The sequence below is a fragment of the Alligator mississippiensis genome, chromosome 11, assembly GCF_030867095.1.
Source record: "Alligator mississippiensis isolate rAllMis1 chromosome 11, rAllMis1, whole genome shotgun sequence".
In the NCBI taxonomy this organism is placed as follows: domain Eukaryota; kingdom Metazoa; phylum Chordata; order Crocodylia; family Alligatoridae; genus Alligator; species Alligator mississippiensis.
In genome coordinates this window covers 16,928,735-16,954,377 of record NC_081834.1, presented here as the reverse complement: position 1 = coordinate 16,954,377, position 25,643 = coordinate 16,928,735, and the positions used below count along the sequence as shown (strand labels likewise).

The 25,643-nt window shown below is 42.6% G+C and overlaps 1 protein-coding gene across 4 annotated transcripts in view; it reads left to right on the top strand.

Moving 5' to 3' along the window:
- Positions 1-2,599: 2,599 nt before the first annotated feature.
- Positions 2,600-25,643, top strand: part of LOC109280665 (uncharacterized) — a 596,100-nt gene continuing 573,056 nt past the window's right edge. For all 4 annotated transcript variants that reach the window (XR_009455566.1, XR_009455562.1, XR_009455567.1 and 1 more), the window contains exon 1: positions 2,600-2,691. The gene's annotated coding sequence lies outside the window, so the exon portion shown is untranslated. The remainder of the gene's footprint in view (positions 2,692-25,643) is intronic.

Sequence of the window (25,643 nt, the reverse complement as noted above, 5' to 3'; positions counted from 1 at the left end):
AAGTGGTTCTCCTGAAGTTAGTGGAACTAATCATGAGAATAAAGTCTGGCTGCGTAAGTACCAGTTGCAGGATTGAACCTTTAATGTCAGGGAGAAGTAGAACATATAGACTTTTGGCAGTTCCAATTTGTTGGAGGGAACCAGAGGGAAATTAAGAATTCTGTGTATATTCCTCCAGCTATTTAAATTTACATGCATACTACATGGTGTATACAGATATAATTAGTTTGAAAACAGAAGACATTTACATTTGTAATAATTATTATATGTAAAGTCCCAATCTTGATTATTTCTCTGTCCATATCTTGTGCTGCTCAGAATTTGCATAACAATCAGACCTCAGAGCTAGAACATGCTTACTAGCAGAAAGGGCTTTCTACTGTACTATTTTGTTGCCAAATAAATTATAATGATCAATTTAATCTAAATTTACTCTCTACATAGATTTTTCAGCAAATCAGTTGAAATGAAACTTCAGCCAAAATCTAAAGCCCACAGCAATAAATCTTGCACAAGTGTGTATATCTTGGCTTTTGAACTGAATTGCTTTTTATTTTACTCCCCCCTCCTCATTGGTTATTTTTCTTCAGTTTTGGATTATAAAATAACCAACGCTGTTTCTGTTGTCACTCATGTCAATAACTTTTGTCATTAACTTCATTGGAAAAGGGATCATGTCTCACTATTGTATTCCAATATCCACTTTGAAACAGAAAAACATAATTATTCACACTTCTTCTACCTATACATGTTTCCTGTGGTCATTGTGCTGCCAACAGCAATGAACTAAGGCAGGAGTTCTCAAACATTGAGATGCCACGACCCCGAAAGCTGGATGGTGACGGTGGGAGACTGGGAGCTCGCACACAGCAGCCACCACCGCCATCCACCACTCCATGCCACTGCCACGCACCACTTCCCCGCGCCGCTGCACGTATCCCCAGGGAAGTTTGCGGTCCCCTTTTAAGTTGCTCGCAACCCCCCGGGGGGGGTCACAACCCACAGTCTGAGAAACCCCCTGTGAGAAGGCAACAAAGATAGGTCAGTTTCTGATATACAAAGTATACGGTTCCCAGTATACCTGCATGACCCTTCATATATAGATGGTTATAAGTTCATACTTTTATCTTTGTAGACTGCTGGCTGCTTGAAAATCTTAACAAGACTATGGAAAAATATAATTGTAGAGTCTTTTTTTTTTAATTAATTTATGTTAATAAAAGCCCACTGGAATTCTATAAAGGTTTTATTGTAGTTTTATTACTTAATATCAAGGAATGTAATGAAGTTTTCACAGTTGGATATATAGAATAATTAATGTAATGGAATCTAATTTCTAAGTTTGATTAAAAAGTAGAAAGTTTATTTTGGCTTAGTTTCAATGGAAAAAGCCACTGTACAAAAGATTAGATTTTAATCAGTGGAACATTTTCTACTTAAACTTTATTTGAAATGTTTAGAGCCAAAGCTTGTTTATACAAATACTGTGAAGGTGTAATGCTGGTATATGAAAATGGATCTGTGTGCAGTATGTGTGTAGTCTTGAGCCAAATGATAGTCTGTGTAGTTAGATTGCTGGACCCTCATAGTGTATTATTGAATTTGTGAGTGCAGTGAAAGATCAGGATATTAGAAGCTGCTCATTATCAGACCTCTTTGCTGAATTTTGGTCTTCTGGAAGGCAGTGGCAAGTTCCACTTGGAACAGGTTTTGATCCTTCCTATAAATTGCACTATTGCAATAAAGCATGTTGGTGTATAAAGTTTGATGCAGTGCAGATAGGCAGCATTTGTTCCTAAAGTGATTTTTGTTATATGCTAATAGGGAAATAGTATAATTACTGGTGAAGGAAACCAATCAGTTAAATACCATTCCTTTTGAATGTATCCTGTAGTTTTACCACTCCAGATATGATTGATCTGCTGTCTGAGGAGCTTTATAGTTTTCTATAATAATGTACCACAAGAAGTGGCCTTGTTAGTTTTAAATGGAGAAGAAATAGCAATTTTGATATTCATCATTACTGCCTTTCAGTCCCTGATGGAGGTAAAACACAGTAAAGTGCTTTTGCCTCTTAGATAGAAGGGTCTCTTCTGCCTTTCGTATCTGAGGGAATTATGTGGCCCACTTACATTAGCATGAATGGAAATTGCCTGCATAAATCTCTCTGTCATGAATGGGTGAATAGAATCTGTTGTTTTGTAGTTTGTCCTTTGTCTTTCTGTTTCATTCACTTTTCCCCACTACAAAAGGCTTATGACTTTGAGCCTGAGTCAACAGTGGCAATGCAGTGGTTAATTTGTGTCTACACGGAGTTCTTCCTTGATATTTCTGTTCTTTGTATTTTGATAGGTGTGCTGAACCATGGAAGCTATCTATCAAAAGAAAATTTCAATAAAAATATGACGTAGAAAAACCTTTTTTAATAGAGTCTCAGAAGTTTCTGCTATTTGTCAGAAAGTACATCATTCTTACCCTAGAAGACAGAATAAGGAGCTTCATTTCAGGATGTGTAGTTCCTCCTCTGCTGTTGACTTGCTGTGTGATCTTCGGTAATTCATTTATTCTTCTTTATGCTTCAGTATTTCCATCTCTAATATGAACTCATGTAACCTGCTTCGGAGGAGTATTGTGAGGCTTCATTAACTGATGCTTGGAAATGCTCTCCTATCCTGATGTGGAAGTCCTGATGTAAGTCAAAAATACTATTATTGATACTCCATAATTAGTTATCTATAATTGATTGTCTATTGCCAGAATGCACTAATCACATTTGTCTAATGCTAACAAACATACCATTGCAAACTGATATAGTCTGCTAATTTTCAGATGCTCATCTTCACACAGAATTTAGTAGTTCCATGTAAAAAGATGTTTTTTATGCAAGACTGTGTGTGTGGGAGAGAGGGAGTGTGTACCTCTAACACTAGTGGGCCCAAATTACATTCCTTGCACACTTAAACCTCCAGCTGCTTTCCATAGGATGTTTGGGTGTGCAAGCAAAGCAGTATCAGAGACACATGACTCATTATTGGCCATCCCTTACATGAATGTATATTTAAGCTATCATCACTGTCAGCCCAACAGATATTGTGAAGGAGAAGGCAAAGCATCCTTAGCTCAGAATTTTCTTCTTCTTGTATGTGTAATATCACTATAACATTTTTTAAATTTAATTTCCATTTTTTATGATGGTATAAAATTCAAAGGGAACCAAGAAAATTAGGCTGATCCAGGAATCCTTACCTATACGACCAGTGCTATTGAATTCAGTGGGTTGCTGCATGAGGGATGACCGCAGGATTGAGTTCTTACAAATGGTGTCATTTCAAGACGGTAGTAAAACTAAGGGTGAGTGATGGGACACTAGCTACTGGCGCTGACTTTGTAGGAAGGGTGCAAAAATAGCAGCCACTGTCCCATTGCTGCTGGGGATGCAGAACTGCCCAATTTCGCCGCTGTTTGAAGAGGTACATTGGCACTGTAAATATCATCTTCTATTTCTAGAGACAGTAGGACCCGGTCTTGCTATTCATGACTGTGGTTTGGTTTGGGAAAAGATGACTTTGTTGCATCTCTGAAGGTCTCCTTGTGCTGCATATCGGAATATGCAGGGCGTACCTTAAAACAATGGGGCTTTTGTATGAGCCTCTATTGTAAAGATACAGTATGTAGCATGAAACATAAAGCAGATTTTCATAATGTTGCATGCACAGTTACCACTGTTGGCAATGGAGTTGCGGAAAATGAACTTGCACATGACTGATCACATGTCCAGATTACATCACTGAGTTGTGTGTGTGTGTGTTTGTTTAAACATAGGCCACACTTTATATTTAAAATGATTAAGAAAAGTAATTCCTGCATAAGTCCATCAAGTATGTTTAACGCAGATTTATTATTTGTCATTCATTATTCCATTTCCTAAATGTCACTCAGATAAAATTATGGCTACATCTTATTACTGAGGGGAATTTTAAAACATTTTCAAGCCCTAAAAATACAGTTTTCTTTATTAAAAGTGGCTAACCTGAACATAGGTGCAAGGCAGCAGACAATGTCTTCAGCTTCCTGAGTCGCACGATGCTTGGAATCTCAATGCTGGCTCTGCAAAAGGTTGAACTGCTTGTCCAAAAACCCAGAGAATCCCAGCAGAGGTGAAGGAACACAGTTACTCATGAGAAGCTTGTCCCTTTCCATTTTATATTGCTCTCTATGCATCTCTTGCCTGTCTGTGTTAATCTGTGCCAGATAAGATGCTGAATGGATGTTGTAGAGTTACTGGACTGGTAGAACACGACCATAAGACTTTAAATGAGGAAAGAGCTGCCAGAGGCCAGGATTGTTAAGTGTATCAAAATTAAATGTGCTCCAAAGCAGGGTCTTCTACTCCTTTATTGGAGTGTGTCTGCTGTGCCATTGGACTTCCTTTTCCCCAGATTTGATCTTTAGGCCTAATGGCCCGTTTCATCTTTTCCCTGGCTGAGAACAGCCAGCTTCAGGTTTCACTTCTTCCCCAGCTAAATGGAATTCAGTCAGCCAGAGAATGACTTGTCTGATATCAGGCTATGCTCAGTGCATTATCCCCTGCAGTTTCTCCTATAAGCTTAATTATAATATATGACTTATTGGGTTCATAGATTTAATAGATATCTAGGGTTGGAAGGGACCTATTAGATCATCGGGTCCAACCCCCTGCTTTGGGTAGGAAAGAGCGCTGGGGTCAAGTGATCCCAGCCATGTGCTTGTCTAATCTCCTTTTAAACACCTCCAAGATAGGGGAAAGCACCACCTCCCTTGGAAGCCCATTCCATATTTTGGCAACCCTCACCATAAAGAATTTCTTCCTGATGTCCAATCTAAATCTGATCTCCTTCACTTTATGGGCATTGTTTCTAGTAACCCCAAGGGGCACCCTGGTAAACAGAGTATCTCCTATTCCCTGCTGCCCCCCTGATAAGTTTGTAGACGGCCACAAGATCACCTCTCAGCCTTCTCTTGCGGAGGCTGAAGAGATTCAAGTCCCTCAATCTGTCTTCATAGGATCTTATTTGCAGGTCCTCAACCATATGAGTAGCCTTCCTCTGAACCCTTTCCAGGTTATCCACATCCCTCTTGAAGTGCAGTGCCCAAAACTGGATGCAGTACTCCAGCTGCGGCCTCACCAATGCCTCATAGAGGGGAAGTATCACCTCCCTAGACCTGCTCGTGATACACCTACTAATGCAAGGAAGAGTGCAGTTAGCCTTACTTATTACCTCATCACATTCATAGATTCATAGATTCATAGATGTTAGGGTCGGAAGGGACCTCAATAGATCATCGAGTCCGACCCCCTGCATAGACAGGAAAGAGTGCTGGGTTCAGATGACCCCAGCTAGATGCTTATCTAACCTCCTCTTGAAGACCCCCAGGGCAGGGGAGAGCACCACCTCCCTTGGAAGCCCATTCCAGACCTTGGCCACTCTAACTGTGAAGAAGTTCTTCCTAATGTCTAGTCTAAATCTGCTCTCTGCTAGCTTGTGGCCATTATTTCTTGTAACCCCCGGGGGCGCCTTGGTGAATAAATACTCACCAATTCCCTTCTGTGCCCCCGTGATGAACTTATAGGCAGCCACAAGGTCACCTCTCAACCTTCTCTTGCGGAGGCTGAAGAGGTCCAGGTGCCCCACTCTCTCCTCATAGGGCTTGGCCTGCAAGCCCTTAACCATACAAGTGGCTCTTCTCTGGACCCTCTCCAGGTTATCCACATCCCTCTTGAAGTGTGGCGCCCAAAACTGCACGCAGTACTCCAACTGCGGTCTGACCAGCGCCCGATAGAGGGGAAGTATCACCTCCTTGGATCTGTTCATCATGCATCTGCTGATGCACAATAAAGTGCCATTAGCTTTTCTGATGGCTTCGTTACACTGCCGACTCATGTTCATCTTGGAGTCCACTAGGACTCCAAGTTCCCTTTCCGCTTCCATGCCACCAAGCAGGTCATTTCCTAGGCAGTAGGTGTGCTGGACATTTTTCCTCCCTAGGTGCAGCACTTTGCATTTCTCCTTGTTGAATTGCATTCTGTTGTTTTCCGCCCATATGTCCAACATGTCCAGGTCTGCTTGTAGTTGTTCCCTGCCCCCCGGAGTGTCCACTTCTCCCCACAGTTTTGCGTCATCTGCAAACTTGGACAGAGTACACTTCACTCCCTCGTCCAAGTCGCTGATGAAGATATTGAAGAGTATCGGTCCAAGGACCGAGCCCTGCGGGACCCCACTGCCCACACCCTTCCAGGCCGATACTGACCCATCCACTATTATGACTCTCTGAGTGTGACCCTCTAGCCAATTCGCCACCCACTGGACTGTGCAGTCATCCAAGTCACAGCCTCTTACCTTGTTCACCAGTATGGGGTGGGATACCATATCGAAGGCCTTCCTGAAGTCTAAGTATACGACATCAACCCCTACTCCTGCGTCCAGGCATTTTGTAACCTGGTCATAAAAAAAGACTAGATTAGTTAGGCATGATCTATCTGCTACGAACCCGTGCTGGTTTCCCCTCAGCATAATTTGTCCTGCCAGGCTCCCGCAAATGTGAGCCTTGATAATTTCTTCAAAGATTTTGCCAAGGATGGAGGTGAGACTGACTGGCCTATAGTTGCCCGGGTCCTCCTTCCTCCCCTTCTTGAAAATGGGGACCACATTGGCCCTTTTTCAGTCCTCCGGGACCTGGCCCGTGTGCCACGAGCGTTCAAATATTACCACCAGTGGCTCTGCAATGACGTCAGCCAGTGCCTTCAGTACCCTCGGATGGAGCTCATCCGGGCCTGCCGACTTAAAGGCATCCAGTTCCTCTAAGTGACTCTGCACCATCTCAGAGTTTCATGAACTCATGTTCATTTTTGCATTGATTATGACTCTGAGATCCCTTTCTGCTGCTGTGCTGCTTAGAATGGCACTTCCCAGACTCTTGGTGTATTGGTGATTCTTTCTCCCCAAGTGCAGCACTTTGCACTTATCTTAGCTAAATTGCATCCTATTCTGATCTGCCCACTTCCCCAGTCTATCCAAATCTGCCTGAATTCACTCCCTATCCTCTAGTGTGTTTACTATACCCCATAGTTTGGTGTCATCTGTGAATTTGGACAGAGTGCTTTCTACACCCTCATCCAAATCACTGACGAAGATATTGAACAGTACTGGTCCAAGGACAGAGCCTTGGGGGACACCACTGTCCACATTTCTCCAAGTAGAAACCAACCCATCCACCACCACTCTCTGGGTGCGTCCCATAAGCTAGTTTTCCACCCTCCTGACTGTGAAAAAGTCCACTTCACAGCTACTTAGTTTATTTGTAAGAATTGGGTGCAACATTGTTTCAAAAGCCTTTTTAAAAATCCATGTAAATAACATTTACCTTAACTCCTGCATCTAAGCACTTTGTGACCTGGTCATAAAAAGAGACTAGGTTAGTCAGGCAGGATCTGCCTGCTGTAAACCCAGGCTGGTTGCCCCTTAGCACTGTTACCCACTGGCCCCCCAGAGGGTGACACAATATTTTTCACTCTTCTATGGGTTGGGCAATATCTTTCACTCTTCTATGAGTAGACCTTGGCAGCCATGGGATAGCTGATTTGTATGAATATCTAATATGGATTTCTATAGCTACAACTGAAGTAGGAATTGCATGATAGAATTGAAATTATGCTTTGAGGAGCCCTACAAAAGTAGGTCAATGAAGCCTCCACAGGCCCTCAGCCTAGGGTGGCCACTCATCCAGTTTTATAGAGGACAGCCTGGTTTTCTGCTACTCTGTCCTCTGTCCTATTGATACAAAACTGAACGCCTTTATATCAGACTGTTGGAAGTCTGTGGATGGAAACAGAGGACATAAAGACATCCGGTTTCATATCAACAGGGCAGAGGACAAATGGCCATCGCACCTCAGCCATGGGGAACACTGTTGCTTATCACACACACACACACACACACACACACACACACACACACACACACACCCCCAGTTGAGGAGTTATACACTGAGCTTTAGATCCACGCAAATAAAAGGAGCAAGAGTGATTTTTGCTTTAATTTTATTTTGTGATTCTGATATTAAAGGTAGTAGCTTACTGCAAATATTATCATTTTATCCCTATCCATTATTCTCTTGTGTACATAAAAGAACACTTTAGAGATAGCTTACAAATAATCTAACTACAATGAATAGGGTTTTGTAGCACTGTGTAAAGATTTGCTTTATGTTCACTTTGATTGTAAAATTTTACATAGAATTATCCTTTTTTTATATCACTTCTTGTAAAATCTTGCCTTTTTTACTGGCACAAGCAAGGTATGAATGTAAAAAGGAATTCAGTGCAGATGAAGGCTGTAATGCACTTGTTCATCTCAAAGTAGAATGTATAACTAATTACATTTTAATTAAATCTTTAACATCAACAGCTGTTTTAAAGGGTCTTTTTAAGCTACATTTATTTTTAGTATTGTTTAAGATCTTCTTTCTTTTTGTGCATCTGTATTCATGTATTATTATCCTTTAAGAAGTTTTTCCCACTCTCAAAAGTATCAATTGCTACTGGTGTGTATTAAAGGTTAAGTGCTGGTTCAGTTTTTTCTTTTTTGTTTTTTTAAATTCCAGCTATTGCATGTCTAAATAGAGAGCAAAAAGGACATGGAAACACCAAAATCCCACTTATTCTCTTTGTCTTGCTCAAACAAAATCTTAATATATAAGCACCAATTTTTCTGTAAACATCAAAATCCAGTAATCAGGAGAGCTGTGTGTGTCAGATTTAGAAGGTAGTTAAATAACAAATTTGAATGCCAACTCAATTGTTAAAATTGTATAAACAATAAATAACAATTCATTATTCCTTTTATGAGGCTAGCCAGGAGGATCAAGAACACTTAGTATTAGCAATGTTTGAGGCTAATGTCATAATTGATGTAACAGAAGCAAAACAACAGCAAGGCTGAAAAACTGCTGAAGTTTCCAGCTGGTATCAGAAAATTAACACTGCTTATATTAGTTCTAACAAATATTAAAAGCAAACACAACAAAGAACCAGTGTATCCCTGGTGTAACACCACTGAAGGTATTTGAATTACATCCAAGGTAAATTTGACCCCCTCTTTGCTGTAAAAACAAGGCATTGCATGATGGTTAGGACTGTTCTTATTTATACCAGCTTTCCACCATTAGAGGAGCCACTTCCATTGGTGAAAATGGAATTGACTTTTTGTGTTTCATAGGTCAGTGTCTTTGTTGTCCTTATTGTGCGGGCCGAGGGCGGTCCGAAGCCCTCGGGGGGTTTTTCGCGCGGCGGGCTGTGGCCAGCAGCCCGGACATGCTGGGTCGGGGAAGGCAGGCGGCACGCTAGAATTAGGCACGGAAGCTTAATGGTTGATTTAAGATTATTTTACTTACACCGAAGATGGTCGCGGTGCAGGCAGGAAAACTTGCTTGAGTTGCAGTTACAGACAGAAAAGAAGAGAGGTGGACTAGGGTTCCTTCCTGTGAACCTTCTAGCCCATCTGGTTGAAAGCTCTAAACCACGAGCCCGTCGTGTCAACTGAAGAAAGTAACTTGAAGCAAAGAGCTCTGAATACACTCACACGAAGTTTGCTAGGCTCTGTGGAACTTGCGCGCAGGGAAGGGTACATCGAGGGATCAGGCGGCGACAGGGATAGGCCAGAGGCTGATCAGACCCCTGTAGCCTTCTTGAGATACACGCTGGGTCCGATAGGCTCCGCAGCACTTAGAGATCTTCACGAGATGTGAAGTTCTCCTCCTCCTGATAGTCGTGGAGTCCTCCAACTTGGGCGGAAACCACTCAAGCCTCTTATACGGCTAGCAAGCCAATCACTAGCCGCCACGTAGGAATAATTTAGAACTGGCCAATAGCGGGACACAAATTTGGATACGAATGGCGGGAACTCCTTGCACCGTGCATTTCTCTTTTTGCAACTAAGAAATGCACCCTGCAAAGAAAGCTACGAGTGGCGGGAAACAATTTAGCAGTGCCGAAGCGCACACAAACAAAAATCACACCCTTGGGTTGTGACACTTATTACAGATGCACTGGGCTAAGTGTGATGTCATACAAGTTTAGGAGTAAAACCTCTACAGTCAGTGTAGTCACATGGATAGGAAAGCAGTTTATATGAGAGAAGAATCAGGCCCACTAGGTCAGATCTTGCTATTGCAAAGCTGGAGTGAACTGAATTGTTCTAGCTGCCCACTGAGGACAGAGTCTATCTCTCTCAGCATTCAGTGACCTGAATGTTGTTTTTGATCAAACAGACAACCTAAATTCTCTTTAGAGGAAAAACATTTTTACTACAGTAATAAAAAGCAATAGAAAATATTAATCAGTGGTGCATTTCTGGAGGGCAGTGAGGAACACTGCTACTTTTGCCCATCAGGCCTGGGGCCCAGACTGCAGTAACTCTTGGAGGAGCCTTAACTGTCAAATCAAGCTGCTTTATTGAATCAGCAGGGTAACTGATCCATAGAATGACACTTAATTCAAGACAATTGCAAACATCTTCGAGTAACTGATAGTGAAAGGAACCCCCTTGTTATGGCTTCATGGTTCATGTAAAGGATAAGAGTGAGGAGAACTGGTTTCTGCCTTCATCTGTACCTAGTGATTTAAGTAAATTACTTTGGCTTTCTGCCTCAGTTTCCTCCTGTTGTATAGTGACCTGATTTAGAAGGATGTTGTGAAACTGAATTAATTAATGTGTTAAAAATTCTTCCAGTCTTGGTTTGGAGGATATGATGGAAATGTGAAGCATTATGTTATGAGATTCAATAGCATGAGCATGTATCGTTAGCCCATAATGTCCAACAACAACCTTTCTTTACTACTAGGAGGAGAGAAAAATAGGGACCCTAATAAATATGCAGCAGCCAGACTGGCAACAGCTGCAATGAGACACAGCATTTTGATTTGTAAATCTCTCAGAACTTTTCTTAATGTGTTACTATTTCTCCTTGTTAGTAGCAGATTGAATTGCATAAAACTGAATTCCAGTAGCAGAACAGCTACATGGTATTGTATTAGAAGAAATACCAATCACTGCAGGATTGTTTTGCTGATGTCAACAACACATGCTGCATACCAACATCTGAAATATACCAAACCCATTTCTTTATATTTCTATAAAAATCATATGAAATGTTACATGATATTAAAATCAGACTGTGTCTTATATGTTGCATTATTTAAAGGCTAACTGGCTTTGGATTATTTGTAGGGTTTCCGTTTTTTTTACATTTGCCAGTAAAATATTTGTATTGATTTTTAGATATAGAAATGAAGATGTCAAACTGGATTAACACTGCTATCACAGATCCTGACTGCAAAATGCATCCTGTTGGCATTTGCATAATTATCAGTTTTGCTTAACAGAAAGTTGCATAAAAAACTTCTGTCCACCTCCACTGCTTATAATGTAGTCCCTAAATACCCTCTCCAGTGCCTTTGACCTCTTAATTCATCATAGTTTACAGGTGACCAGCAGGAGATGACATGTAAAGGGAGATGGCTGGAGTGCCAATTGTGGAATCTGATCCATTGCTTCATTCAGAAGTGTAAAAGTCATGGGTGAAATCCTGGCTCTGTTGAAGTCAATGGGAATCTTGTCATTAACCTCAGGGAGCTAGGATTTCACCCCTATGTGCCTTGGCTATGTGGGAGGCAAGTAAATGTTTCTTTGCCTCCATCATAACATTTGGAGAGGCTCATAAAGTGAAACTTTCAGGTCTGTTGGAGGGTAGAGCTTGAAGAAACTGCTCTACCTCCAGTCAGTAACACAGTCAAATTTTTCTTGTGACCAGCTTTCAAATTAATTGGAAGACAAAATTAAGCTGATTTGACAGGAGAAGAATGATGACATTCCTTATGGAGAAGCAAACTAACCTCAGACTTCCTCCTTTGTATCTTTGTTCTGGGACATCAATATTTGCATTTCCGTTGTCTTGCTTTTTCTTTCTTTCCTAGGAAATTAGAATCTTGTTTTGATCTGGTGGAACATCTAGGTTTTGGTATTGCAATATTGTATGGATTTTTCAGCTATGATAACAGGACCTTATCTGCTTTGCAACTTCTCTAGTTCACATCAGACTCCCTGAATTCCTTTTCTCCCAAAAGCACTTTTTAAAGCTTATTTTCTTGTTCTTTTGTCCTTCATTACTTCACAGGAGTAAGTTAAATTAATTATGCTGTTTTTCTTTGTCCTGAGAATTTTTGTTTCTCCTGCTTCTTATCTTAGTATGCAAAACAATGATGTTTATGCAGAATTCATCTAAGGAAACAGTAGTGAATATGCTCACTTCATGTCTCCAACCCATCCATCCATGCAAATTCTAATGAATGAGGACAACAGGCCATTTCATAACTTGGATTTGTGTTGGGGGGGCAAGAGTTATGAATGGGGGGTGTAATAGCCACAGTCCCTCAGTAGGAGGTGGAGTAGGAGGTTGGAAGGACATTGGAGGAGGGTGCATGATTCTCTTCTGGGAGTGAGGCAGAGCGGGTGGGATTGGGTGGGCAGGGAAGTAGGAAGCGGGGATTATTTTTCTATTTAGGTGTAAATAGCAGTTGGGAAGCTTAGCTAGGATTGGTTGGAGGGTTTGTTACTATGGGGGATAAGGCAGAGAACTAGTAGTTGCTGGTAGTGGGGGGGTATTGGAGTTCTCCAACTTTGGGGTGGTGTTTGAGGAATCCTAAGCGGGGCTTGTCTGTTTATTCTAAGCTGCTCTGAGCCTTTTGGATAGGACAGGATATATGTCTAGACACCCTGACTGGGAAGACGTTTCAATGAAGGCCAGGGGAATTCCCCAGAACAGAGTGCTCTCTGGGCCAGCGGGGCTACCTTGTAAATAGGTGTGGAAGGTTTAAATTTTTATTGGTAAGCATTGATAAACTTTGATTTCACCTCACACTTACAGGCCAGCAACAAAATATGTCCATTGTTAATAACCAAAATGTATAGAAAGGGGACATAAGAAAAATGATGGTTGATGGAGTGTGTGATGACGTGGGGATCGTCCTACAGAGCTGGGCTGACTGCAGTTTGGACGTCAAGTCCCAGAAACGCCAGGGGCCTGGGGACAAAGGGAGAGCATGTGAGAAGACAAGAAGGGAGCTGTGGGTGAGCAGAGCCGGGACTCATGGCAGCTCTGCTTCTCAGCTAGCAGCAGTCCTACAGTAACTACATTTGTCATTAATAAATTGTCTGCCCATCACACCCCTAATTTTGGGCCAGCCTGAAAATTTAAATTGATAAAACTTGAAACAAATGCTTAAACATTAACATCAATATTATCTGTCAAAATTATTAAAAAATAAAAATTGAATTCTGCCAAGCCTACTCATAAAGCATGTAATCTTTCCATTCCTGACATGATGGGGCATCCTGGGAGCTGGATAGGGAGGGTGAGTGAGGGACAGTGGGGCAGCTCTGATCCTGGGGCAGTGCTGGCTACCTCAGTGCCCAAAGGAGGTGGTGTGATTAGCTGCTGCTGTGATGGCAGTTACTTTTACTCCTCCCCTACCACCACACACAAAGGTGGTGCCATGGGAGCCCCTTCTCAGTTTCACTACTGGGGGTCATGATACTACAGAGCTCTGGTCCACCCAGTCCTTCATTAATTCAGGATGTATTAAGAGTTCCTCTCCTACAGCTCTGTCTTTGAAGGGAAAGGGTGCCTCAGGATCAAAATACCTCTGGTGTAAATCTGTACATGCTGTGATTTGCAGTAGCACAGTTTCCTCATTTTCAAGCTCTGCCTCTTCCCGTGAAGAAAATAACAGGTTTACAGCCTACACAAGAGCTTTACACTGGTACAGCTTTGCTGGTGGGAATGGCCTGGGCTCATCCCCAACACTGGATGAGGCCTACTTTCATTTAGTTTCAACTTTTACAGAGCTATTTTGCAGTTCTGACAAGAAGCTGTAAAATAAATTTAGATTGATGCAGTGTTTACCATAGTCTCAGTTAACTTAGACTTGTATAATTTCCCCTTCATTAACAAAAGTGAAATGGATGGCTGGAAGATGCATGCTAACAAGTAAATGCTTCGTGTCTGCAGCCGTACTTATGACTTGCATTTTGTACGGCCTTGGAAGGCAAGGAGGGTGAGGAACCCAGATATGAAAGTAAACCAAAGTACTGAAGCTGAGTTGAAACCTACATCTAACGTTGAAAAGGAGAGACAAAATCACCATATACCTGATGACATCTAGAAAACTTCAGTTCTCTTACCTAAAAAAGGGTGTGAGCTTTCAAAGAAAACATAGTTTAAATTAAGTCAGAGCTCAATGCTGTAATTAAATAAAGAAATTCTTAACTGCTTAATGGCTGCCTGGAATCTCTTGGTCCTTTTATCCTTGAATCCAAGGTCATATTAACAAAAGCATGCTGAAAGTTTGAAATTGGGGTCAAGACATGCACCATGGATGTAAGGAACACTTGCATTGATATTCTTGTCAAGTAGCTGAGGTAAAACTTAGTTATCCATTGCAAATAATAGCAGTAGGTAGTGACCCAAATTGCAGTAAAGCTAGAAGACAAAATAATCATCATGGATTTTTCTTAGTAGAGACTTTTAGGTCACAACTTACCAAGTCCTTTATAATGTGGTACTCTCCTGGAATTCGCTGAGTGACCAGATTCTTGAGGCTTTCTTGTCCTTGACTAGCTCATGAAGCTTATAACCATATTTGCCCTTGATGCTGGGGTTGTTGAGTAGACTGAAGCACATTTTAGAGAAAAATGAAGGTATATTTCAGCTTTGCCATCTGTTCATGGACCCTGGGGACTATTGTAGCAGCTGGAATATCACCAAAACATAGGGGAAATGTGGTTATAACCACTGCACAGAGCTGGAAAGTGTGGTTGAGTAGGAGGTACTATAGTATCTCAACAACTCCCACTGGAACGCCCTTATAGCAAGGCAATATTCCCTTGGATAGTTGTCAATAACACTTACACTGTACAGATAAGAAGTCTAGAAGAAAAGGTGGATCTAAGACATTTTCCCATTCCCCTGATTTTGGGATGGCCATGGACCAAAATATCTCCAGAGGTAATATAGGGCAGCTGCAGCTGTGCTTTAAGTTATACTACCTGAAACCATCTACAGCCAAACATTTGTGCTGAACCCTGTTGTGCTCAGCACAACCCCTAGTTGTGCCCTTTCTTTACCCCACCAACTATGCTGAGTTGAGTTGGGTGAGATGGAACTGATTACACTGGCTTGGCACCATCTGTGTCTCCAGGTCAAGGAGAATCCTTAGCTTTCTTTCTCTAAATTTGCTTTATGGGGGCCTCATCCATGCAGACCACCTGGAGCTGGGGTCACAGACTGAACTCTAAGCCTAGAAGTAATGTGTTCTGTGTATTTGGCCTGAGGTTGGTGGTGTTTAAAGGAAGTTTAAGTAAATTTGCTTAAAGTAAATCATTGTAGAAGAGATACAACAGTAGTTTTCCCTAGGACTTAAGCTTATGGGATTGATGGATACCTTTTATTTCATGTATTTCTATTGAGTAAAAGAAAATTCTTTGCTACATTTAAAAAAAAAATTTTTGCTTGTGGTGTTTCTGTGAGCCCTGGTCTTTGTGTAACATTCTTCATTCTCCCAAGCATGAAAAGTTAGTAAAAATAATGGTAGGTAAGGTTCTTTAGGTAAATGTGATCTCTTATTAGACCAACTAAATAGTTGGGGGGAAAGTTCTTTGCAAGCTTTGGGGTACAAACACCCTTCGTGAGGCTTTGGGAGAGGAGACTCTGCTGGTGTTACATGTTCTCCAAGGTAGCTTTTTTTCTACCTTGGAGAACACAGAACACCAGCAGAGTCTTCCTATGCCTGATGAAGGGTGCTTGTGCTCCAAAGCTTTCAAAGACCTTTTTTTCCCCCAACTATTTATTGGTTTAATAAAAGAGATCACATCTACCCAAAGAATCTTGCCTGCTTGTGTCCTTAGACCAACACAGCTACAACTAACAACCCTGAAAATAATGGTGAAACATACATTGTATTTAATGAAGAACAACATTCCCCTCTGTCTTTAAGTGAAGGGGCAAGGGGTTTGGGGCTAATTTTCTAATAATAACTCTCCACTCTAAGCTTTGCCACGGGTGAAGGGCAATATGCGTGTTCTGTAAGTGAGGAAACATTACTTTCTGGCCAAAAATTTGGAACATTAATAATATCTTTTTTCCAATTTTTAAAATATTTGGGGGGGGGGGGGGTTCTCACCTTTTCTCTGTATTAAAAATAGAGACAATTTAGAACAAATAGGAAGAAAAATGTGATAAACATTAGAAAAATAAGCATGATATTGACAACTATGACCAATTCTCCCCCAGCCTTATTGATCAATATACTCAATACTTTAAAGATTGAACAAGGCCCAAAATACCATAGATCAGAAATTGCTGCAAGATAGATTTGTAAATTCCATGCAGAGAGTAGTTATTCCAGAATTATTCTTAACGCTGTTCCTACATTGTTCACAATTCATTACTGACAGGAGTAATTCTGAACAGGTGGTTTAGTGAACTTTGTGATCTTGTGTTGTTTTAGCTGCAGTCAAACTGTTCCATATGTGGATTTGTTGAAAGATATTTAATGGAAGTTAATAAAAACTCCCCAAACCAAGAGTGTGACAAGAAAGAAAGATGCTTCTTTTGCATCAGCAGGTAAAGGTGCTTGTCACCTGACTATCCTAGGGTAGGGAATGAAAGGAAGGAAGAAGCAGAGTGGTGCCTTACTGGGTGTTACCTTGTGTTATGGTTTTCTCTTTGCCAATAAAAGCAGTCTCAGGAAAGGGACTTGGAGTGAACTTCAGCTGGACCTGTGTTGTTTACATGGTGTTGAGGATGTATTGGCTTCCAAACTGATTTAAGAGCATCACATTGATGTAGAAACAGGTGAGCCTGGTTTCTCTTTCCAAGAAAAATGAACACAAGACAAATATTGTTCTTTACTTAGAAAAATACTGTGATCATGGGTGACAACAAAGGAATACAGAGGGTGGATCCCTACTCTTACAACTGGGTAGCATCTCACCTTGCCCTTTGAATTATTGCACTAGCTTCAACGGGGCTATTGGGGAAGCATGGAAATAGCTAACATGAGACAGGCTTATAGAACATAGCCTTGAATGAAAGCTCAGCGATCTAAACTGATCTCAGAGAAGGGCTGGATTATATCATTCCTCTGGAGGGAAATGGTGGGCCTCTTAACATGCTCCCCCTTGGAAATACTAGCTCCCTGCCACTATAACCTGCTTCAGGTACAGGAGAGAACACTGCCTTGCAGCTGGTCATTTAAACCCTTCCTGTGCAAGCCTACCAGGAGCTGTTATGATTCCTCTAGTGCACTTTTTCTGAGCTCCTTCCTACGAGAGCCCTTAGAGGTAATATGTTTGTACATGTCTGCGTGTCCTGTGAAGGTTTAAGTCCACCCATGTTTGAATACTATTTGAGAGGTGAGGCTCGGAGGAATTCCACTGGGGCTAGTAGCCAGGTATACGGCTATATCACCCTAACTGGTGGTCTGCAGCCTGCATGAGGCCTGCAAGAGGTTAATCTGAGCTCCCTGGTTTTCCCTGGCTGCTGCTCCTCTCATTGCTTTGCCTGTTGCAGTTGGGCTCACTAGGCTTCCCATCCCTTCACTCTCCAAGAGGTGAGGCAGGACAGGATAGTGCAAGCAGCATGGCTCAGTACAGCCTGCAGTGTAAAGGAGCCTAGGACCTGGGGGTGAAGCGCCTGCCAGTGCATGCAATGCAGTGGCTGGGGAGGAGGTGGGGAGCTGCCTATTCACATGGTGCTGGGAAGTTGTACAGCTCTGGGCTATCTCATCAAAATCAGTCCTTCAGTGCGTGCTTTCAGCTCCTAGGCAAAAATACCAGTTTCCAGTCTGCTTCCCTAAGGGACCCGCCTCCCTTCCCAAGTCAGAATATGTCAGCACTGACATTTCAGATCCTTGGTCTTGTGACTGCAGTTGTCCTTTTCCTTTCCAGGGTTCTGTTCCACAATGTGCATGTGTGTTAATACAAATCACTGGGGTGTAGACAGGTTTGCTGGCTAAGCAGAAGGGAAAGGCAGGTAAGGAGTGACTCAAGGACACAGGTAGCCCCCTTTTTCTTATGTCTTTGCAAAAGGCCTTCAAGAAAAATACTGGGAGAAGAAAGGGAATTTCCTTACACTTGCCTGTTGGGAGCTTTGTCCTCTTCGCCCCTGTAGATTTCCTATTAAATGAAGGAAAGCAAAAAATACTTGTTCTCTTGGACTTTTTTTTTTTTGTTATGCTACAAAATGAATGTCTCATAACTTGGCACATTCTCTCAGAACCAGTTTCCCTTCATAGTTCGTCACCCATCTGTGGATGGCACCAGAAGGAGGTATGGAACTGTTATATCGTCTGTGTCTGTGCTGTATTTAAAATGCATGCTGAAGTACAGTTGAAACTTGGTTGTTGACAAATGGGGCTCTCGCATGTTTTGGTTGGCTTTGCTCTTCCAGTTCTAACAGTTTGTTCCTTCCCATACTGTATTAGAGCACTGTTTGGACCTAGCTAAATTTAAACTATGCAGAAGCACATTAAAAATACACAGCTGAAAAGCCAATGTAATATGGTTTTGTGGAAAAGGCGCTGAACTGACCTTTAGCAGATCTGGTTTCAGTTTCAGCTATGCCACATTTCCTTTTTGACCTTGCAAAAGTTGCTTAACCTCTTGTTCTTCAGTTTACCATCTGGGAAACGAGGAAGATCATGCTTTCTCTCACCTTTTGGCTTTTTAAATTGTATACTCTTTAGCGCAGTGACTCTGTTTGTACGCCTCTCAGTACAACGCAATTGTGCTCCTGGTTGGACTCAGTAGGCGCTCTTGTAGAAGAGAGAGAAACCAATCATTGCATCAGTTACTTGGACAAAAATTATTATTCAGACAAGCTGCCAATCAACGGATAAGATCATTACTTACTTTGCCATGTGATGCTCATGATTCCATTTTTTTACCAACATCGTATAGGCTTAGTTTATTATTTTAAAGCAGACTTATGTTACTAGAAATTCAGAGTTTGATCCTGACTTTGCATTGAAAATGCCTTTATTATGACAGTCTGTGTTTATTTTCTCCGAGGCATCAACTATATCAGGATCTCTTGGTAGTTACAGTCTCCCCTCAAATCACCTGGGATACTTATTCATAGGTGGCCAAATTCTGATACCCCTGTTCAGGTTGAGAGGATTACCTTACTCAACATGAATGTCAGAGTCTGGCCCTTAAGTCTTACTAATAACAGCGTGAACCTTAGTTTTTCCTTTCAAAGGTAATATTAGGTGACTGCATGACTCGAATACAATGATCAGGAAAATGAGATGAAACACAATTTCATGGTAACAAAGTATGCAGGTATTTTTTTCTTGTAAGGAAAGTGTATTTTCATTGACGTTCAAAAACTACTGCCACCATTTCCACAATGAAGAAAATGACTTCACTTAACAGCTGTTCATGCTAAAAGGAAATAAAACATTGCTTAGACAATGAGGATTTCCGCCCCCCCCCTTCTAGTTTTAAATTTAAAAGAAAAAAGCAGTAGCCATATAAGTACAAGTCGATGGAATATATAAATCTTTAAAAAGGCTTCATAAAGTAGTAATGATTTTAGTACATGCTCCAAATGAGATTAGAGAGCTACATTTGGTTCTAATACAGAGTTTCACATTCAAAGGGACCGTCAGCTTCCTGTTCAAAATCCACTTATATTGAACTGAATGGAGTTCAGACATCATGCCATTGTGTTTCAGACATTTATCTTAATTTAAAACAACTGAAAAATAGTAATAACAGAGCAAGGACATTTCAAGGTATAGGCATTTTCCCCTACCTTTTCTAAAGTAACACATTTGGTTGTAACGCTGCCCCACTCCACCATCCTGATTGTCTTCTCAGAGACTTTGTGAAATCCTGACTCTGGTAATGTCCATGACAGAGCTCCTGTTTGTCACAACCCAAAGTTGTGATTTTTTCTTTGTGTGTGCTTCGGCACTGCTAAATTATTTTCCCGCTAAATTGCAGCTTCTTTGCACGGTGGAGTTTTCTGCTGCAGAAGAGAACCCCGGTGCAATGGAGAATTTCCCGCCAATTTGAAGCTTTCTTTGCATGGTGCATTTCTTTTGCATCTAAGAAATGCATGGTGCAAGGAGTTCCCACCATTTGTATGAGAATTCGTGCCACATTATTGGCCGGTTCTAATATATGCACACGTGGCGGCTAGCGATTGTCTTGCTAGCCGTATAAAGAGCTTGGGTGGTTTCCACCCAAGTTGGATTTAAGCGGAGCTGAACCTGGAAACTGTCCAGCCTACACCACGACCATCTTTGGTGTAAGTAAACAATCTTTAAATCAACCACTACGCATCCATGACTAATTCTAGCTTGCCTCCGGTCTTCTCCGACCCCGCGTGCCTGGGCTGCTGGCCACAGCCCGCGTGCACAAAAGGGCCCGGATCGCTCCCAGCCTGCACATGGCAACGAGGATGGGATCAGGAGAAAACACGTTAGAGGTAGAATTGGTTAAGAACTGCCTTTGGTGCGATAACCAACGCCAAGTGAAAAGCTTTGAAGAACTGGAGGCGCATATCGCTTACCACCAGGTGGGAGGAACGGGTGAGAGATTTGTAAGCGGACGCCTGTCGCTAAAGGGAGAAGAGGGAGTCTCTGAAGACGGAGCCCCGAGAGAGAGGGAAGTGTATTTGCTCCCTGCGGCGTTCGGGTGTATAATGAGAGATGAGCGGGTCCTGTTTAGGCCCCTCGATACTGTGTCCCTCGCCGGACCCAACCCGGTGGGTGAAACGAACCCGACCTTCACCCGAGAGCGTGCCCGATGCCTACGATATGCTTGGGAGAGTGAAGAACCGGTGCCAATCGGCCGGTTCCCTCCCCTCATGGCGGCTAGATTAAGGGGTCGCGAGCTTCCATCTGAGCTCCGTGAAGATCTGGAGACGGAGGAACGCGCCGCAGATGAGCGGGTGGCCCCGCGGTACGACAAGGGGGGAGAGTTAAGTGCAACTTTTCATACGATTACTAATTTAATGTACAAGAATTTAAATTTAAAGAACCAGCTGCAGATGGTTATTCAAGCGGTCAAAGAAGCGGCTGAGAAAAAGGAGCCTGAAACGCCAGTCCAAGATTGCGCTGAGCAAGAGGGCAACTGCGTGGAAGAACCGGAAAAGAAGGGTGGAGCTTCGGAGGAACCCGTGAGAGTTCGGTCAGCGACTCCACCCATTGACGCAGCGTTGTTGCCGGCAACCCCGCCTAGCGACACAGCGACGCCCCTACCGACCACGCCTTCCTGCCGATGAAGGAGAGAGTCAAGCGGAGGAGTGCATCCGCCCCTCCTGCCTGAAGCAGCAACAGCAGCAGTGACTCCAGAGGCAGCAGTTCAGCCTATAACAACATCGACTCCCGAAAGAGCAGCTTTCCCTACAACAACGACTTATCGAATTGCTACTGCCTACTATGGTCGCACTAGAACTGAGTTGCAGGATTTATGTAGAGCATCAAGAATCCAACCTGAAGAGACTCTAGCTGTATGGTTGGGACGTTTGGTCATGGAACTTGGATCTGACCTGCTGAACCAGGAAGAAGCAAGCTTCCTAGTTAGACAAGCTTCGTGGAGTAGAGGACATGTCACTGACATCGACATGATAACGGTCAACGTTCACTGGCCTATTCCACTGCCAGCGCTTGTTGCAGGACTGATTAGTCAAAAAGCCCATGTATGGCATGAAGGACGGCCAGAATATACCGGCGCAGAGCATCTCATGCTAGCGATTATCGGCGTCTCATACTGTGCCTGGAACCCCAGAGCATGTGCGCTGGGACTGACATCACTCCAGCGAATAAGACCATGGCCTCATCGTCATCTACGGGATCCTGGAACCATTCCAGTAACCGTTCACAGCTTAGACAGTTGCCTCGAGATTTATGGGCGAAAAAACATCCTCGTCCTCCGAATTCTGCTCAGTCCAATGGTGAACCAACCTGTAAGTAATCTTCTTTGTCAGTTGTCACGACTGCGTATCCTGACGGAGCCAAGATTATCTCTTGATCGGGACTGTCGACACCCGACCGGACTTCAAGGCACCAGACGTCATGAATCCGATCTTCCACCACTGCCACCGAGAACCCTAGAGGAGCGATACATGTTTGGATTTCTCCTACAGCGTTCTGGACTCAACAAGCGGCAGCTTCGGATTTTAGGGGACGCAGGTCAATGGCAATTGGCCTATGAGTTAGGTGTCCGTTATTTAGAAGAGCCAGATGATGGATCCTCAACAATTTCATCCAATTGAGCCATGAAAATTTTGTAAATCTGTTGAATAAGATCATTAATCTATTTTTGAGAGTTTTACATTTACAGATCCGAGTTTCGGACTGCGTGGCGAAGAGGAGCCCTAAGAAGGATGACATCACCGAAAGAAGTGAGGGCCTGACATATGACTTCGCCATGACGTCCACTGAAGCCCTGATTGTGCAGTTTTGTTATAAATCTGATGATGTATTTGTGTTGATTATTGTTTGTTGATTATTATGTAACTCAATCCCAGGACAGCGAATTTTATGTTTGTTTATTTGTTTGTTTGCTTATCTGTTCGTTTGATGACTTACGACAAAGCTCTAGATATAAGGGTACAGCATAATTTAGCTATGCTCTCAGCAAGGGGGAATGTCACAACCCAAAGTTGTGATTTTTTGTTTGTGTGTGCTTCGGCACTGCTAAATTATTTTCCCGCTAAATTGCAGCTTCTTTGCACGGTGGAGTTTTCTGCTGCAGAAGAGAACCCCGGTGCAACGGAGAATTTCCCGCCAATTTGAAGCTTTCTTTGCATGTTGCATTTCTTTTGCATCTAAGAAATGCACGGTGCAAGGAGTTCCCACCATTTGTATGAGAATTCGTGCCACATTATTGGCCGGTTCTAATATATGCACACGTGGCGGCTAGCGATTGGCTTGCTAGCCGTATAAAGAGCTTGGGTGGTTTCCGCCCAAGTTGGAGTGAGAGAAATTGGAGTCCGAGAGGGAGAGCATGAAGATCTCTAAGCACTGCGGATCCTTACAGACCCAACGCATTTCTTAAAAGGCAACAGAGGCCTGAACAGCCTCTAGCCTCTCCCCATCGCCGATAAATTCCTAGACGTATCCCTTCCTGTACGAGAAACTACCGAACCCATGGAGCTTCAACAACTCCGGGGGAAAGAACAAATTTGTCGTAGTCCTCTAATGAGGATTTAAGCGGAGCTGAACCTGGAAACTGTCCAGCCTACACCACGACCATCTTTGGTGTAAGTAAACAATCTTTAAATCAACCACTACGCATCCGTAACTAATTCTAGCTCGCCCCCGGTCTTCTCCAACCCCGCGTGCCCGGGCTGCTGGCCACGGCCGATGTGCACAAAAGGGCCCGGATCGCTCCCGGCCCGCACACTGTTGTTTCCAAAAGGGGCAAAATCCTGGTTTTTAGACCATCCAACTGTAAATGTGAGGATTAGGCAAAACAGTATAAATTATTTAATCTAAACCATCAGACACCAGGAATACAGGAATATTAAACAGAAATAAATGGAGATGCACTTAATTATTTTTTTTGCCTTGATTCTGCTCATACCTTCCATTTCCACAGAAACTTTCATTGGCAGATTTTCTTTAAATTTCTTTGAGTGAAATTCTCCCTTTTGCAGGGAGAATGCACCATCTTAACTATATTTTGAAGTCAAACTAGTTATCTTTTTTGACATTTAGGATACATGTCTGTTGCCTGAGAGATTTCATCCTCAGGCCTTTTAAAACGATTTTATTATTTAGTTGTTAATTCTTTATCGGTCACAATACTTTTAGACTCTCTTGGCGTTCTGAAGTGGTGATGTCTTTCCAGTCACAATTAAAGTTGCATTCTCTATTCCTGTTGAATGTCATCACTCAAACGGGGTGAATTTCAGAGGATGAAGAGTGACATAGCAGTAATGGCATCAGCAACAGCAGGTTTTATTGTAAATATTTACAATATGGCAGTAATGGCCATAGATTTATTGTGCTGAGTTCTATACATCTCAGAAAAAGAGAGAGGTCCTGCTCTGAAGGGTTTGCAATCTAAAGAATACTATAGAATAATATTGCAATGGGTTTCAAAATTTTAGAGAAAAATTGCAAGCTCCCTCAGAATGACAAAGGGATGTTCTGTTTAGGTGGTTTGCTTTCATGAGAACCCTTTATTTCTAAAGGCCATGATGGACCACCGGTCACCTTCTATGACCAGTGGAACAGTCGTACAATGCCATTTTTATGTCAGACAGTTCTTAAGAGGATTACAAATTCTGTCCTTTTGCAATTTTTAAAATCCTGAGAGATATGAGTTGCCTAATAAGAGGCAAGACACAGCTTGTTCTTGGAGCTGGAATGCTCCATTAGAACAGATCCACTAGAGGTTTTCTAACCTTTACAGGCAATTTAAATATTAGCTCTCGAGTAAAAAGCGGCATCAATCATAATTAATCCTTACCCTTAATGAATTGTTACTTTTATGGATGCATTTGTCGGTCATAAAATTTACTCAAGTGGATCAGACTATTGGTGTCTCAAGCTGACTACCCTTTCTGAGGGTGACCAGTAGCTGGTGTTTCAGAGGATGGTGAAACCTCTCAATGCATTGAACTCTTTATGCAGTATTGTACTTAGGGTGTGAAAGTGAGATTAGAAACAGAGCATTCCCCTCCCCATTGAGAAATTGTCTCTTTCCCTAAAACAGGGCTGTTCCTGGTTCTTCTAAGTGATGGGGGACTGCACACCAGGGCTTTTCCTGGTTCTTCTAAGTGATAGGGGACTGCACACCCAGGTCTCATCCCAGCTCCATACTGCAAGTGTGGGCAACTAACCCTCGGTCTCTCCTCCTCTTGCACTAGTTGTGTGAATAGCCACTGTACTGCTCAGGTTGTCTAGAGACCCCAGCTGCATCAGCAGCCGGAGCAATAGGTGGAGTGGTAGCACGTAGGAGTTTAGGAGGGCACCTTAATCTCTCAGGGGCTGTCACTTGGACAGTCCTGTTCTAAGCTATAAACTGTAATTATCCCAAACGAGGTCTGTGTGTTCCTCAGCACAGGTAGCAAGACACAGAGGATGAAGAGGACAACACTCCCGTGTGTCCCAAGCACAAGTCTATTGTGTTTGAACTTGTCTAGTCTAGGGAGGACCTGGAACTGAAGTCTCCTGCTCCTCACCCAGGGAAGGTTTGAACCTGCACCTGCTGCTTCTCAGGAAATTGATCTAACTGCCAGGCCAGGGGTTGGGCATTAGTTCAGACACTTCTCCAGCTTTCCTGGTTGGAGAGCAGGGGAGAAAGTTCTCCCTCATTGGAAGCAGGGTCCAGGGCTACTTCCCATCGAAACAGAAGTTAAAGCAATTTGCTGAGAAGCAAGAGATGCCTCCTGTCCACGGCTGAATTGCAAATTATATTAAACCTGTAGTTATGCAGCTGTGTGCATGCCATTTATAGGCATAAAGTGAAAAGGAAATAAGCCCTATGTCTCCTTTTAATTTTAAATGTACCTGCTATTAAGGCAGT